This window comes from Apis mellifera, linkage group LG11 (assembly GCF_003254395.2).
Source record: "Apis mellifera strain DH4 linkage group LG11, Amel_HAv3.1, whole genome shotgun sequence".
Classification (NCBI taxonomy): domain Eukaryota; kingdom Metazoa; phylum Arthropoda; class Insecta; order Hymenoptera; family Apidae; genus Apis; species Apis mellifera.
Window position 1 is genome coordinate 1007503 of NC_037648.1, and position 13267 is coordinate 1020769.

The 13267-nt window shown below is 32.9% G+C and overlaps 1 protein-coding gene and 1 long non-coding RNA gene across 13 annotated transcripts in view; one reads left to right on the forward strand and one right to left on the reverse strand.

Annotated features, from left to right (window-relative positions):
* The window catches only part of LOC102656011, a 28949-nt gene extending 24588 nt beyond the window's left edge, over positions 1 to 4361 (reverse strand). For 2 of the 4 annotated variants that reach the window (XR_003305709.1, XR_003305713.1), the window contains exon 1: positions 4035 to 4359. This is a non-coding gene — a long non-coding RNA (uncharacterized LOC102656011). Of the gene's footprint in view, positions 1 to 4034 lie in introns of all 4 variants that reach the window. The other 2 variants (XR_003305706.1, XR_003305716.1) reach the window with 2 other exon arrangements.
* LOC100578739 (RYamide receptor) overlaps positions 1 to 13267 on the forward strand; it is a 108429-nt gene that overhangs the window by 49254 nt on the left and 45908 nt on the right. For 8 of the 9 annotated variants that reach the window (XM_016914975.2, XM_016914974.2, XM_016914968.2 and 5 more), the window contains one exon: positions 11076 to 11110. The exons of the other annotated variant lie outside the window; for it this stretch is intronic. The gene's annotated coding sequence lies outside the window, so the exon portion shown is untranslated. The remainder of the gene's footprint in view (positions 1 to 11075; positions 11111 to 13267) is intronic. 9 annotated transcript variants of the gene reach the window in all.

Genomic DNA, 13267 nt, shown 5'->3' on the forward strand with positions numbered 1-13267 from the left:
TTTTTATAACCTATTTAAATAAAATAAAGTTTTAAAAATATTAAATTTAAAGGAATTCAATGTATTAATAATACAAAATATTCCATTTTTAATTTTAAACATCACAGAAATTTTTCCATGATTAATAAATATAAATAAATAAATTGAATAAATCTAAATAAACAATATATTATTAAAATTACTATCATAAATTTCAATCACGATACTATTCCAATTAATAATATTACTTCACTAATCAAATTTAATGAAACTGGAGATCCTATATTAGATGAACATAATATAAATCATAATAACGATATTGATATTAATTTGTATTACTAAAAAAGAGAAAAAATGAGAATAATTACTTAAAATTGAATCTTTGTCAAAGGAAATTCTGTTTGAAATTCGTTTCAATTTTTTTTTTCCGTCCATCACAAATTCACCATCGAAAATTATTCGATTCTCCTATTAACGCGTTCAATCTTCGTTCGATTCGTTCAATTTTCGTTTTTATTAGGCATCGCAATATCGAAAGGATTTATATTGACGCGTCGCTTAATATGACGTTTCATCTCTGTCAACAAAATTTTTCTTGCAAAATTGCAAGAAAAATATTTTCCAATAACGATAATTTTCATTCCTATTAAAAATCATAATCAACGATTAAATCAACAAAAATCACTATTTTTCTTAAAAAAAAAAAAATCCTAACAAAATTCTACTCTACTACTAAACCCTAATCATTTTTTTCACTTTCTCGTCAGACGAGAGAAGAAAAAAAAAAAATCAAACGATTTCTCGAAAATCGAATCTCTCCCTCCTCCTCCCCCCTCCTTATATAAAAGCTTTTTACGTAAAGCAGCGAGAAAGTTGCGTGTGCCTCGCGCGTTCATCGATCCCCTCCTCTCACCTTGCACCGGCGTCTAAAGGGGTGGCGGATTGTAAAATGCCGTCGAACGACGGAAACAGCCGAGATTAGCACCGAGAGGTAACACGAGAGGTTTTGCACCAAATAAAAACGCTGCGAGGAAAATTGCTTCCGTCATATATATATATATATATATATTCTTCTCTTTCCCCCTCCCCATCTCTTTCCAAAGAGGAGGCGAATGTTGAAAAGTTGGCTCTCTGCGTGGAAATTCTGTCATGGATGGAATTGCGTTCGAGGGGATCGAAGGGAGGGAGGGAAAGAGGGAGGAGCGAACGTCTTCTTCTTCTTGGTTTCGATTTCGAGGAAGGGAAATGTAAATGTGGGTGAAGGGGATGATGTAGGATAAGATTAATTGGATGTTAGGGGAAGGGAAGGGAATTTATTATAATGTTGAAGGTTAACTTTACAATTCTAAATTTTATCACGTTTGTTCAATTTATTGTTCAATAATATTCTATTCTAATTAATAATCGAGAGAACGTTGATATATTCGTATCGTTTTATTCGTGTAATAACGCATTGGATTCCTCGAGAGAATTATTAATATTTGTAATAATAATATTTATTTTATTTACGGTACGATGATATAATTTATTTATTAATGATTAAGGGTGGAGAGAAGAACCGATTCCAGGTGTAATAATTATCACCGATTGTAAAATGAGAAAAATTTAAATTCTTCGTTCAAATGACGGTCTACATGAAACTCATTTCTATCTTAGCTTTAGAGATTGCGTTTATTTCGGCTGGAGAGAAAAAAAAAGAGAGAGAAGAAGAAAGAAAAAAAAAATGTTCCCTCGAGGTAAAGGAAATTGCAATTTAGCCTCTGCATGGCGGCTTTGCCGGTTTCGAACCTTGAATTACTTCTTGCTAACGGTATCGCGTACGCTTTTCACTTTTTAGAAACGTTTGAAACAAGATTCTGTTCCTTAGATTGAAAATTATACAAAAAATATTAATTATTTGATTGTTAGAGAGAAAGAGAGAAAGAGAGATAGATAGATAGATGAGAGAGAGAGAAAGAGAGAGAGAGAGAGAGAGAGAGAGAGAGAGAGAGAGAGAGAGAGAGAGAGAGAGAATGGTTTCAAAATCATTATTTGATTCCAAAGAGACCTAGCTTCACATATTTTTGTAAAGTTGATTGTTTCTTAGTTAAAGTATCTTAGTTATTCCAAGTTGATTGAAGATATTATACATATTTTCTAAAATATAATAAGTGAAAAATTGGAAAACATTTTAACTTAAATTTATACAAGGAGAAGGCAATTATAATTCCTGCAAGATAAATGCAAGTAAACGAAAAGTGAACTCTTAAACTTTTTAAAACTAATTTAAAAAGTTGGTGAAACCAACGGTATAGGTTATGAGGTTACGAGTTCAATGTCGACGAGTAAGAAAAGAGAGAGATTTTTAATTCTACTTTTGCGCGAAGTATCCTTATTATTGCATACGTATTGTTATTATAGATTAAAATTGAATTTACGATTTTAATCATTAGTAATTTCCATCACGGGAAATTCTTTATTTACAAAAGTTTCCACTTCGAACGAGTAATTAAAAAAAAAAAAATTTGATTATAAATTTCTGAGGAACAAAGATGTTATATATATAACTTAATTTAATCTCACGGAATTATATAACCGTACGCGTATCTAAATTTCACTTTGTTGCCAAGATAACAGATAAATATTTCTCTTTTTCAATTCCCTTGCGCGAGAGTGGTCTCATTTAGTAGTTTTACCATGAAATTTTAATCTAATCCTAATCTGACACGTCACATCTGCTGTCGCTGCGCGTTTCTTTTTCCTTCCTTCTTTTTTTACGCGATATTTCATTAATGCTTACCTCGAGGAATCGGACCACTTTTGTCGGAAAATGACGCGGAAAACACAGGTTTTCGATCGTTCAACCTGCGTTCAATGCAGCTCTAATGCCACGTCGTTGAAAACCCATGCCACTCTCCAATTAAACCCCTTTGATTCCGTGCATGTGGACTCCGCCCACCTTTTTGTCCCCTCAACGATTTTCACATCGATCGGCGCAATGTGCGCGGTTCGCGGAAATGTTTCGTATTTAGAAAATTGAAATTTGAGGTTAGACCAACTCGTTTCCAACCACCTTTCGAAATTGTACGAACGAAGAATCCACGATGAATACAACGTGATCGGTTGTGAGACTGTCAACAGGATATAATGGATGGAATAATGGAATGACGAAGGAAAATTTACACCTAAACGTTTGTTATAAATATGGGCGAAGGAAAGAGTGGATCTGACAGGTGTGATTATTATCGTGATTAAAATTATTACTTGATTGAACAAGAATAACGTATGTGTAACTTTACGTACAGTATCGTTAATAACACATCTAAACGACTTTCATTTAATATAATAATTATTGTTTCTCAAATGTTACACAATTTTCTTCGAAAAACAATTCCTTCTTTTAGAGCAAATATCTATAAGAAGAAGTGCAAGTTCGAGAAACTCTCTTACGCTTGCTCAACCCGGCTTAAGACCTCGAGAGTTGTAGAGTTTAAACCACACTTGCAACACAATCACTCCTTCAGCCTCTTCTTCTCTCACAACTATCCACCGTGCTCGAAAAACCTTTTTTTCCTCGAGAAGCATTTATCACTCGCCTCATATTCGCCTTTCTTCGCTGGAACAAAGTGTGTCGCGTAACAACGAGAGTAACACGGCAAAAGCCCTTTTCGGCTTTCGACCGAGTCCTTCGCGAATTCATGAAAACGCATCCAAGCGTTGCTTTTGAACCTCCGCAAAAATACCCCGCTTTCTCCTCTATTTTTCCAAATGTCGGTCATCCCGTAATGACTCGTTCCACGATTTACGTAATTGCGTAGCCACAATTCGCGAAAGTAAAAATTTTTTCCCAGATCTCCACTCTCTCGAGATTTCAGTCGTGCAAACAGAGACGGCAGAACTAGAGAGAGAGAGAGAGAGAAAAAATAACCGTTCAGGGAATTTGATGTCATAATAAGGATTAATGGAGGGTAATTAATTAAAAAAAAAAGAAAAAAGAGATAAAGGAGATTCTACAATAGATATCGTAATGTGAAATTTAATAATTGGTATATAGTCGATGACGGTAATAACAATACCGTGTATATTATCCAACTTCAATGGTCAACTCGAATCTACCTATTCGAATGCTATCTTTACACGTTGAATCAAATAGGTAAACTTCTCGATGTGGGTTAATGGAGGCAACCGTTTATTCGAACATCACTGATCACGAAAAATCTTATGTCGTTTGACACTTGCAATCGTTACTTAACCAACGTTAATATCGCACAGATCACACATTGTATCTTTTTACAGATATTTAACAATTATGATTTTATTTTACTTCACATTTCCAAAGATTGCATTCTAATTTATTACGCACTTTTAAACTAGCTAATATTTTGAGTATACTGGACAGTCATCCGAACTCGTCCGATTTTTCCCGAGCTCACCCGAATTCTAGAGAATACACGAACCGAACCGATCTTTTCCGAACTCGACCGAATATGATCGGATATCCGTACGTTACGTGACACGAACATACGTAAATTATCAAGATATTAATACTAGATATTTCTCGTTGAATTATTGAAAATAATACGAGACAAGTTGAATTAACAAGTGATTCTATGAAGGGAAATTTTTTCGCGAGCCTGGTCAAAAACGTTCGGCGACTACCGTGAAGAAAGGTTTGAGAGAAAAAAAAGTTGGCAGCTATTACCATGCTTTTTAATTGGGCTTGCGTATAATGACTAGCGCGAACGATTTTTTGCGCGCACGAGAACTTGCTTGCCAATTTTTTTCTCCTCTTTATAAAGCTGTTCGTAGGAGGAGGAGGAAGAGGAGAGATCAAGGGAAAAGCTGAATAGTTGGAAAGATGTTAAATATCTTTTTTCCCCTCTTAGTTGATTACTTTGACCAATGCTCTTGACTACGTTGTACTCTTTTAAAATCAAAACGATAAAAAAAAAAAACGTACGGAAAAAATCGAATATTCGATCGATTTATCTCTCATAATATCTTTAACTTTTATTCTTAAAATTTTCCAATATTTTTTGGAGAGTGGATATTGACTTGAAAAAAGATTGATGAACTTGGCACAGTTAAAGTTCATAATGGATTACAGAGGATGGAATATAATTTCAACTTTTCAGAAATCAAAACAAAATCACGATTCATAATTTAACGAGTAAGTAATGGTAAGTAATCGCTGCACGCTAGACAGATTCTAAAGTTTCTGAAAGTTTGAAAGCCAAGTTTTTTTTCTTTTTTTAATGTCAGAACTATATAATATGGCATTAATCTCCAACCTCCAAAGGATACTTAGCGGAAATTGCTCAACGTCATCAAGAAATCGGTTTAAAGGGGAAAAAGTGTACTATGGTTAATCCGTAAATATACGATTTTCTTAAGTAAACAATCTAATTAAACCGGTGTACGTTACGTGAGTACTGCATACTATAGTGGATAATGGAAACCTTAGCGAGATAAATGCGAGCGTACTCTCTTCTCTCTCTCTCTCTCTCTCTCTTCTCTTCATAACCATTTTTACGTTCTATCGAAGCTTTCCCTCTTATCAAATCGCGTGCATAATCCTCTAAAATCGTTCTTTTTTAATCTTTTTTAATATTAATCTTTTTCTCTCTCTCTCTCTTTATTTTTATAAAACTTTAAAGAGGCAGAAAATAAATGATCGATATATACGAACGCGTTACATAATGGAAGATTAAATTTTTATGGTTTTCTCGTTATCGCATTTTGATGCAACATAATAATCGATACTCTTTTTTTTTTTTCTTTCAATATATATTTACAATAATAATTTAACAATTTATTCATCGAAGACAAATTGAAGAAACGATATCGATCGATCCTAATATTAAACCAAGAAAAAACAAACTCGAAAAATCGAAAAGAAAGAAAATACTAAAATACAAATACAAATATCTTTTTTACATCAAATTTTCGGGTGAAAAGGATTTACTACTCTACTTATTATCCCCTTAAAAATTCCTGCTCGCTTCTTAAGAAAAAAAAAAAAATCGCGCGTCTGGCGAGGTGAAAAGAGGAATCTTAATTATTTACGGGACGGAAATGACTCGTGATCTCTAAGCAACATTCTCTCGATCCGGGGATGTTTACATTTCCCGGTTGAACAGGGAAGAAAAAAGAAAGAAGGAAAGGGTTCCATGCCGGTCTGGACCTTCTATGGGCGGATATCGAGCGAGTCTACGGCAAAGAAGAATCTCGAGCTCTCCGGCCGAGAGAGAACGTTTACTCGAACGAGACGACGACGCCTTTGAAGCGCCCTCCCCCCTCTCCTTTTCTAAACGGCTAATTAACGAGGTTGGCCGCCTCGTTCAAGTAGTATACCCGCTTCTTAACCGATACGTGCCTCGTTATAGGCCGATTCCACCTCCTCGCACGGCCGGCGTTCAATTATTCAAATACGCGTTGATCATTTTGCATTTAAGGGAGTGGAATTTCTTTCTAAATTGGATAAAATTAATCGCGAATTGATTCCTTTTATTATTCCTTTTCTCTTCATTTCTTATCTTAAGATGCAGAAAAAAAAAAAGCGAAACAGTATTGAAAAAACGGTTTACAAACGTAGAGATCTGTGGAAGAGAAGGAAAGGATGGACAAAAAAAAAAAAGAATTTACTTTATCGCGTCTCACCGAGAGAGAAAATCCGATTTCCTTTCTTAAGGATTTCTTGCTCCCTGGCGAGAGGAGAAATAAAAGAGAATTGGGAGAATTATCGTTATTTGTCATAGTTAAACGTTTATCGTATTATTAAATTTTATTAAGGCTATTGTTGAAGAGAAGAAGGGAGAATTTAATTTACTATACTTTTTTTTTTCTTTTTATCAATTATTTTTATCGAAGTTGTAAATTAAAAATTGAATTGAAGAGATATTTCATCTTCGAAGAGATTTAAATTTATTTTTGTACTTTTTTGAGAGAGCTGTCAATTTACATATTTGAAGAAAGAAATATTTTCTTAAGATAGTTGCTTATCACTGGAAACTGATATTTTTTTTTTTTTTATTAGTTACTTTTATTAAGTTAGAAATTAAAAATTGAATTGAAGAGATTTAAATTTATTTTTGTATTTTTTGAGAGAGAGCTATCAATTTACATATATGAAGAAAGAAGTATTTTCTTAAGATAGTTGCTTATCACTGGAAACTGATATTTTTTTTTTTTTTATTAGTTACTTTTATTAGGTTAGAAATTAAAAATATAAATATGGTTTTGATTCGTTCCCTTAGATTGAATGCAATTAACGAGGATATTGTAAATTTAATCATTGAGTAGCTTAGTTAAGATGGAAAGACACGTTCGAAGTGTGCCATACTGTTAGGATTATAGTTAGTTGGAAGTTTGTTTTGGATTAGTTCGCAGTTTACGATGCAGCTTAGCATAGAGTTTCTTTGCCCTTAAGTACGTAGTTTGAGCGAATTTTACAGATTTAAAAGGGAATGACAAATCTTAATATCCCGTTTAGTTCCATCCTATTTCCACGTTAACTGTAACTTCAACTTGGGAAAAAGTGAATCATTAAAAATTTAATAAAAAAAAAAAAATATCAAAAAAATTTAAGAGACGATTCCTCGCGAGAGAAATAAAATGAGAATGCAACAGTAATCGAAAAAATTCTTGATCAAAAAATTAGAAAACAAAATTTTTCCATTCTCCATTTTTTATCTCATTCCTTAAAAAAAAAAAATCACTTTAAACTTTCGAATAATTGAAATTTTCGATATATATATCGAAAAAAAAACCAGAGAAATTTTTACCATCTTTAAACCTTTTAATTCCAGTCCAATAATTTCCAGTCCATAATGAGAAAACGTGGAAAGAGTTCTTTTTCTTTCTTTTCTTTTTTTTTTTTTTTTTGATCACAGATGTGACAGTGGCGCATGATACGTTATCAGAGGGACAGCAGGGTATATAGGATAGGAGCGAGACGAGATCTCGATTAAATTCACGATACGTGGCCACGGGAGAAAAGGGAGCAAACAGAGAGGTGAATTTATTACGTCTGTTCTAGGCGTTTGCTGTCCACTGTCCTCCAAGCAAACGGAGAAAATGACGGTGAAACGCGCATGCCTCGATTCACGGTCCGCGTAAATCTTACACCTGCGTGAAATCTGATTTCGAAACGTGGCGAGAGGGAAAGAGCGAGAGCGAGCGCTCTCAGAGCGCGCGCGACAGAGAGAGAGAGAGCGAGAGAGAAATTTCATATAACTGGAACGTGCTTGTTATTTATGCGGAAAAGGAAGGAGGGAGGGGGTGCGTGCATTTGGCCTGCAAAAATCGATTTCTCCCGCGAGCCTATTATACACGGTGTATTTGAGCGAAAAGTATTTGGAAATAATTATTCGAACGAGATAAATCGAAAGAATTGTTTTATCCGTAAATAATAATTTTCCTCGTCGACAAAACGATCTATATCTTTACGTCATTTGTATATCGCACGATTAAAATGATAAAAAGATATACTTTGGATTTTTCGTCTCTCTAGAATCATTAAAAAAAAAAAATACCAGCGACGCGCTTTAATACTCGGGTATTATATGGTTGGCAATTCTGACCAGCCTGTGTTGTCGATGTTTGCATCGAGGATAGTTGAAATTCTAGGGATAATCTAGGTAAACATCGAAACGATGAAATCATCCGTGAAAAACGTATTTCCACCGATCCGAAATTACCGATTTCGCTTCTCCCGTTTGAATGAGTAGACAAGGCCTGCCTCCCTTCCCCCTCCCTCCCCCCCAAGCCGATAGAGGATAAGCAGAAACGCGGTATAATGGAAATGATGGAATATTTAGATTGGCATGATGCATTATGCGCTATGAAATATTTATGCCGGAATTATGAAACATATTACGTGTCTGTAAGGATAAACAGTGTGACTCTTGAGATCGCTATTATGATAACGCGACAATGGCGAGTTACGATGTATCATCTGTCAACAGTCGAACGTTATCTACCCGTATCTGTAACAACGATCAAATGTCACTTTTATATATTTTCCACTTACAAGATCATTTCTTTCCATTGATACTAGATAAATTGAAAATGTGTATATATATACATATATAGTTTCAGGAATAATTAGTGAGAATAATTCTAGTGATATTATTTATTACTAGAGATTCGATTGAAATACCCTAGAAACGTATTTGTGTACTCTCTATTTATGGGACAAGATCATTTCTTTTCATACTAGTAGATTAATTGAAAATGTGTATATATATATATATATATATAGTTTCAGGAATAATTAGTGAGAATAATTCTAGGATATTATTTATTACTAGAGATCCAATTGAAATACCCTAGAAACGTATTTGTATACTCTCCATTTATGGGACAAGATCATTTCTTTTCATACTAATAGATTAATTGAAAATGTGTATATATATATATATATATATATATATATATATATATATATATATATATATATATATATATAGTTTCAGGAATAATTAGTGAGAATAATTCTATTATTTATTACTAGAGATCCGATTGAAATACCCTAGAAATGTATTTAATGGTATCGTGATGGTATCAAATGTCACTTTTGTGTACTTTCCACTTACGAGACAAGATCATTTCTTTTCATATTAGTAGACTAATTGAAAATGTGTATATATATATAGTTTCAGGAATAATTAGTGAGAATAATTCTAGTGATATTATTTATCACTAGAGATCCGAATGAAATATCCTAGAAACGTATCATTTAACGGTTATCACGATACATAGATCGTTAATCAAAACATTTGTAATTACACTAATGTTTGGATATCGAGTTTCACTCGCCTATAGTTATATCGCCTATAGTGATTTTAATCCACGATTTTGAAGCGATGTCGTAAAACTCGTATTTTAAGTGGAAAAGCTTTTAACGCAATTTTCGTAAGTTATCATAAATCGAAGTTGGAAGTTATCTGCTGTATTGTGCACGATCCTCGTAAAGATGGAGTAAATGTCAGAGGAATGCCAAGAAAACGGTTCTGGGAAGCTCTGAGAAGATAGAAGAGAGGGACAGAGACAGAGATTAAGATGACATTAGACGACAAAGATATTTTTTTTTCCTTTTAGAAAAGTTTAGGAAAGGAAAAGCGAAAACTTCTCTCAAAAGTAAAGTTTGGATTATAGGGATCTATCAATAGGGAATAATACCAATTGTAAAAATTCTAAAAATATAAGAAATTTAAATCGTATTTTTTTTAATCGTTATATTAAAAAAAAATAGTCTCGCTTATTTAAAAATTTAAAAAAACCTGAACATCATCATCAGAGTATCCAATTTGGACTAATTTATGGTTATTCAAGCTTGAAAATGAGGAAATAAATTTTTTTGGACCAAGACACATACATATATATATATTTATAGAAATAATTTATAGAATAATTTCGTCCGTTTCGATCTCTTGATAAAATCAACCCCATGGGGATAAAATTACCCATTTTTTTTTTTTTTCAATAAACAGGCTAAAATTGACTCAACAGGACTCACAATTCGGCTATAAATTAAATCCTCCATCCACCGCCATCCAATGGCCGTTCATTCAAAGAGATAAGTGACACTATTTTTTGGACGAAATCCAGAGGACCGGAGGATTCTTTATTACCGAATTTTATACGTGACCTTTCGTCGCTTCCCATTCGAATCTTAACGACTCCCCCTCTCCAAATTTCATACAGCAACATCCTTATCCTTATCCACATCATTATCTTTTTATCTTTCAATTTCCAATCGAAGAAAAATCAAATTTATCCAAGAAATGAGAAATCGTTCGTATCGTGACGCATGCGCACCATGCGCGAATAGGAATTTTTCTAAACTACTACTACAACGCCGCAGCAACGCTTATCTCGTCCGTTGCGAAGCAAATAATACTTGGAGGCCCTGCCACGCTTATGAAAGAATTAATAATCGCAAAATGGAGTTTTACGACGCACTCTGCGAGCTTCATAACACGCATTACACGAGAAACCATTCGCACTTTTTGAAGAGAAATACGAATCTCTTTAAATATATATATATATATATATAATGAAAATATTTTCTTCGAATTTTCAAAATCAAAGTTTCCCCGTTTTTTCTGTTACAGAAATTGGAGTACCGAAATACATGCAGCTCGTGAACGTAAGTTCTACTTATCCTTCTTAATTTAATTATAAATATCTTGAATACGAAAAGCGCGATCCATTTATCACGCGCGTGAATTGCACGGTTTAATAATACGTTAATGACACGGTGGACGAGGAATGAATTGGATAATTATGTTATCTCGGTTATCGCGATAAATTATGAGAAATTAGCCCAAGCCTGGTGAACCTGGTAATTTTACAACGGCATACACCTCGATATTCTAATTCTATTCTTACCGCCAATATTTAACCGCGCGTATATACAAAACATATATTTATCCTCCATTACAATAATTAATTATATCGTTACACTTAACGTTTATTAGATCGTAAATATACTTTCTTCTTTTTTTTTTTAACAACGATTTGTAATCTCAATTAGCAGATTAAAAAGGGGGATGCATAAAAATTCATGAGAATTTTCATTTCCATATTCGATTATATAAAAGGTTGATTGAAAGGAGTTTTGATTCAGTTTGCACAGGTGTGCCGATTGAACTCGGATGCAAATTTTTGGATTTTTTTTACGATGATTGAAAAGCACCGATTATCCTAAGAAGGAAATTCATCGTTCCAATTTTATATTTAACCATAAATGCGTTAAATTTTGAAATAATTAATCCTGGTGGGGAGTATTAATTTTTTCTTTTTCCAGAATTTTATCCAGAATTATCGCTTTTAGAATTCGCCTTAAAAGATCACATCGTTCGAGCATATCGATACTTACCTTGAGAGCAATTATTAAAAATCGTCGATTCTTGGCATCGATTCTTTCGTTGTTATTATAGTTTTAATTGTTATTATTATTATTATATTAAGTCTCGAGTTTGTTTATTTATTAATCGAAGAAAATTGAAGCAAACTCGAGTGAATAATGGACTTAAAAATGTGCTTTTTCAAAATTGAAAATAATCGAAAAAAATGAAATTACAAAATATTTTGTAACAATATATACTTTTTCATAACAATAATCACGAGTTAGAAATTTCAACAATTCCAAAGTTGACAGAGAAAGACAAAACGAAAGATAAACGAATTTCGATCGTAAATTAATATTACTTAATTTTTCCAAAAATCTTTCGACAATATTCCAAGCTTGAACCTTTTTATTTTGAAATGAGAAACGAGTGCTGCGATACTCGTTAATTCTGGTTATTTTTTTTTTTACAATTCCTTTTTTTCCGAATAAAAAGATTGGACGGGTTGTTTGGCGACAAAATGGAGTATTTTCGCGCGCACCTTTCACTCGCAGACGCACACGTTGGGAAATATACTACGGCAGAGATATGTAAATCGCGGGGAGAAAGGTGGGACGAGCGTAGGGAATACTTCACTCTGATGCACTTCTCCCGTGAAACGTATGTTTGCATTTCGTATGGCGCGAATTATTGCCCCGTGTTTTTTGATATATCGCGCGCCACTCTCGTGATAATACGTATATGGGTACGTGAGAAACGATACTTGATAGCGAAAATTGCAATGACCCACAAACTGGAGACTGTATATAATATATATATATGTATATATATTGTGAGAGAAAAGATATTTTGAAAGTGAATGGAAAACGATATTTAATGATGAAATATAATACACTTTTGCCAAGTGGAATATCAAACCGGAGCAATAATGACGTTTGATTGGAATAAAATTTTGTTTTGGAATATAATTATCAATAATCACGAGATACGAGATATTCGGGAGAAATTTCAACTCAACATTTCTCCTAGCATTATTTTTAATTTTGCCAGAAAAATTATCTTTACTAACATCAAAGAATAAAAATATTGACTATTTTGCAACTGTAATTTCATTTTCTTCGATTATTTTTAATTTTGCCAAAAAAATTATCTCCACAATAATTTAACATCAAAAAATAAAAATATTGACTATTTTGCAATTATAATTTCATTTTCTTCGATTATTTTCAATTTTGCCAAAAAAATTATCTCCACAATAATTTAACATGAAAAATAAAAATATTGACTATTTTGCGATTGTAATTTCATTTTCTCCGATTATTTTTAATTTTGCCAAAAAAAATTATCTTCACTATCATTTAACATCAAAGAATAAAAATATTGACTATTTTGTAATTTTATTTTCTTCGATTATTTTCAATTTTGCCAAAAAAATTATCTTCACTATCATTTAA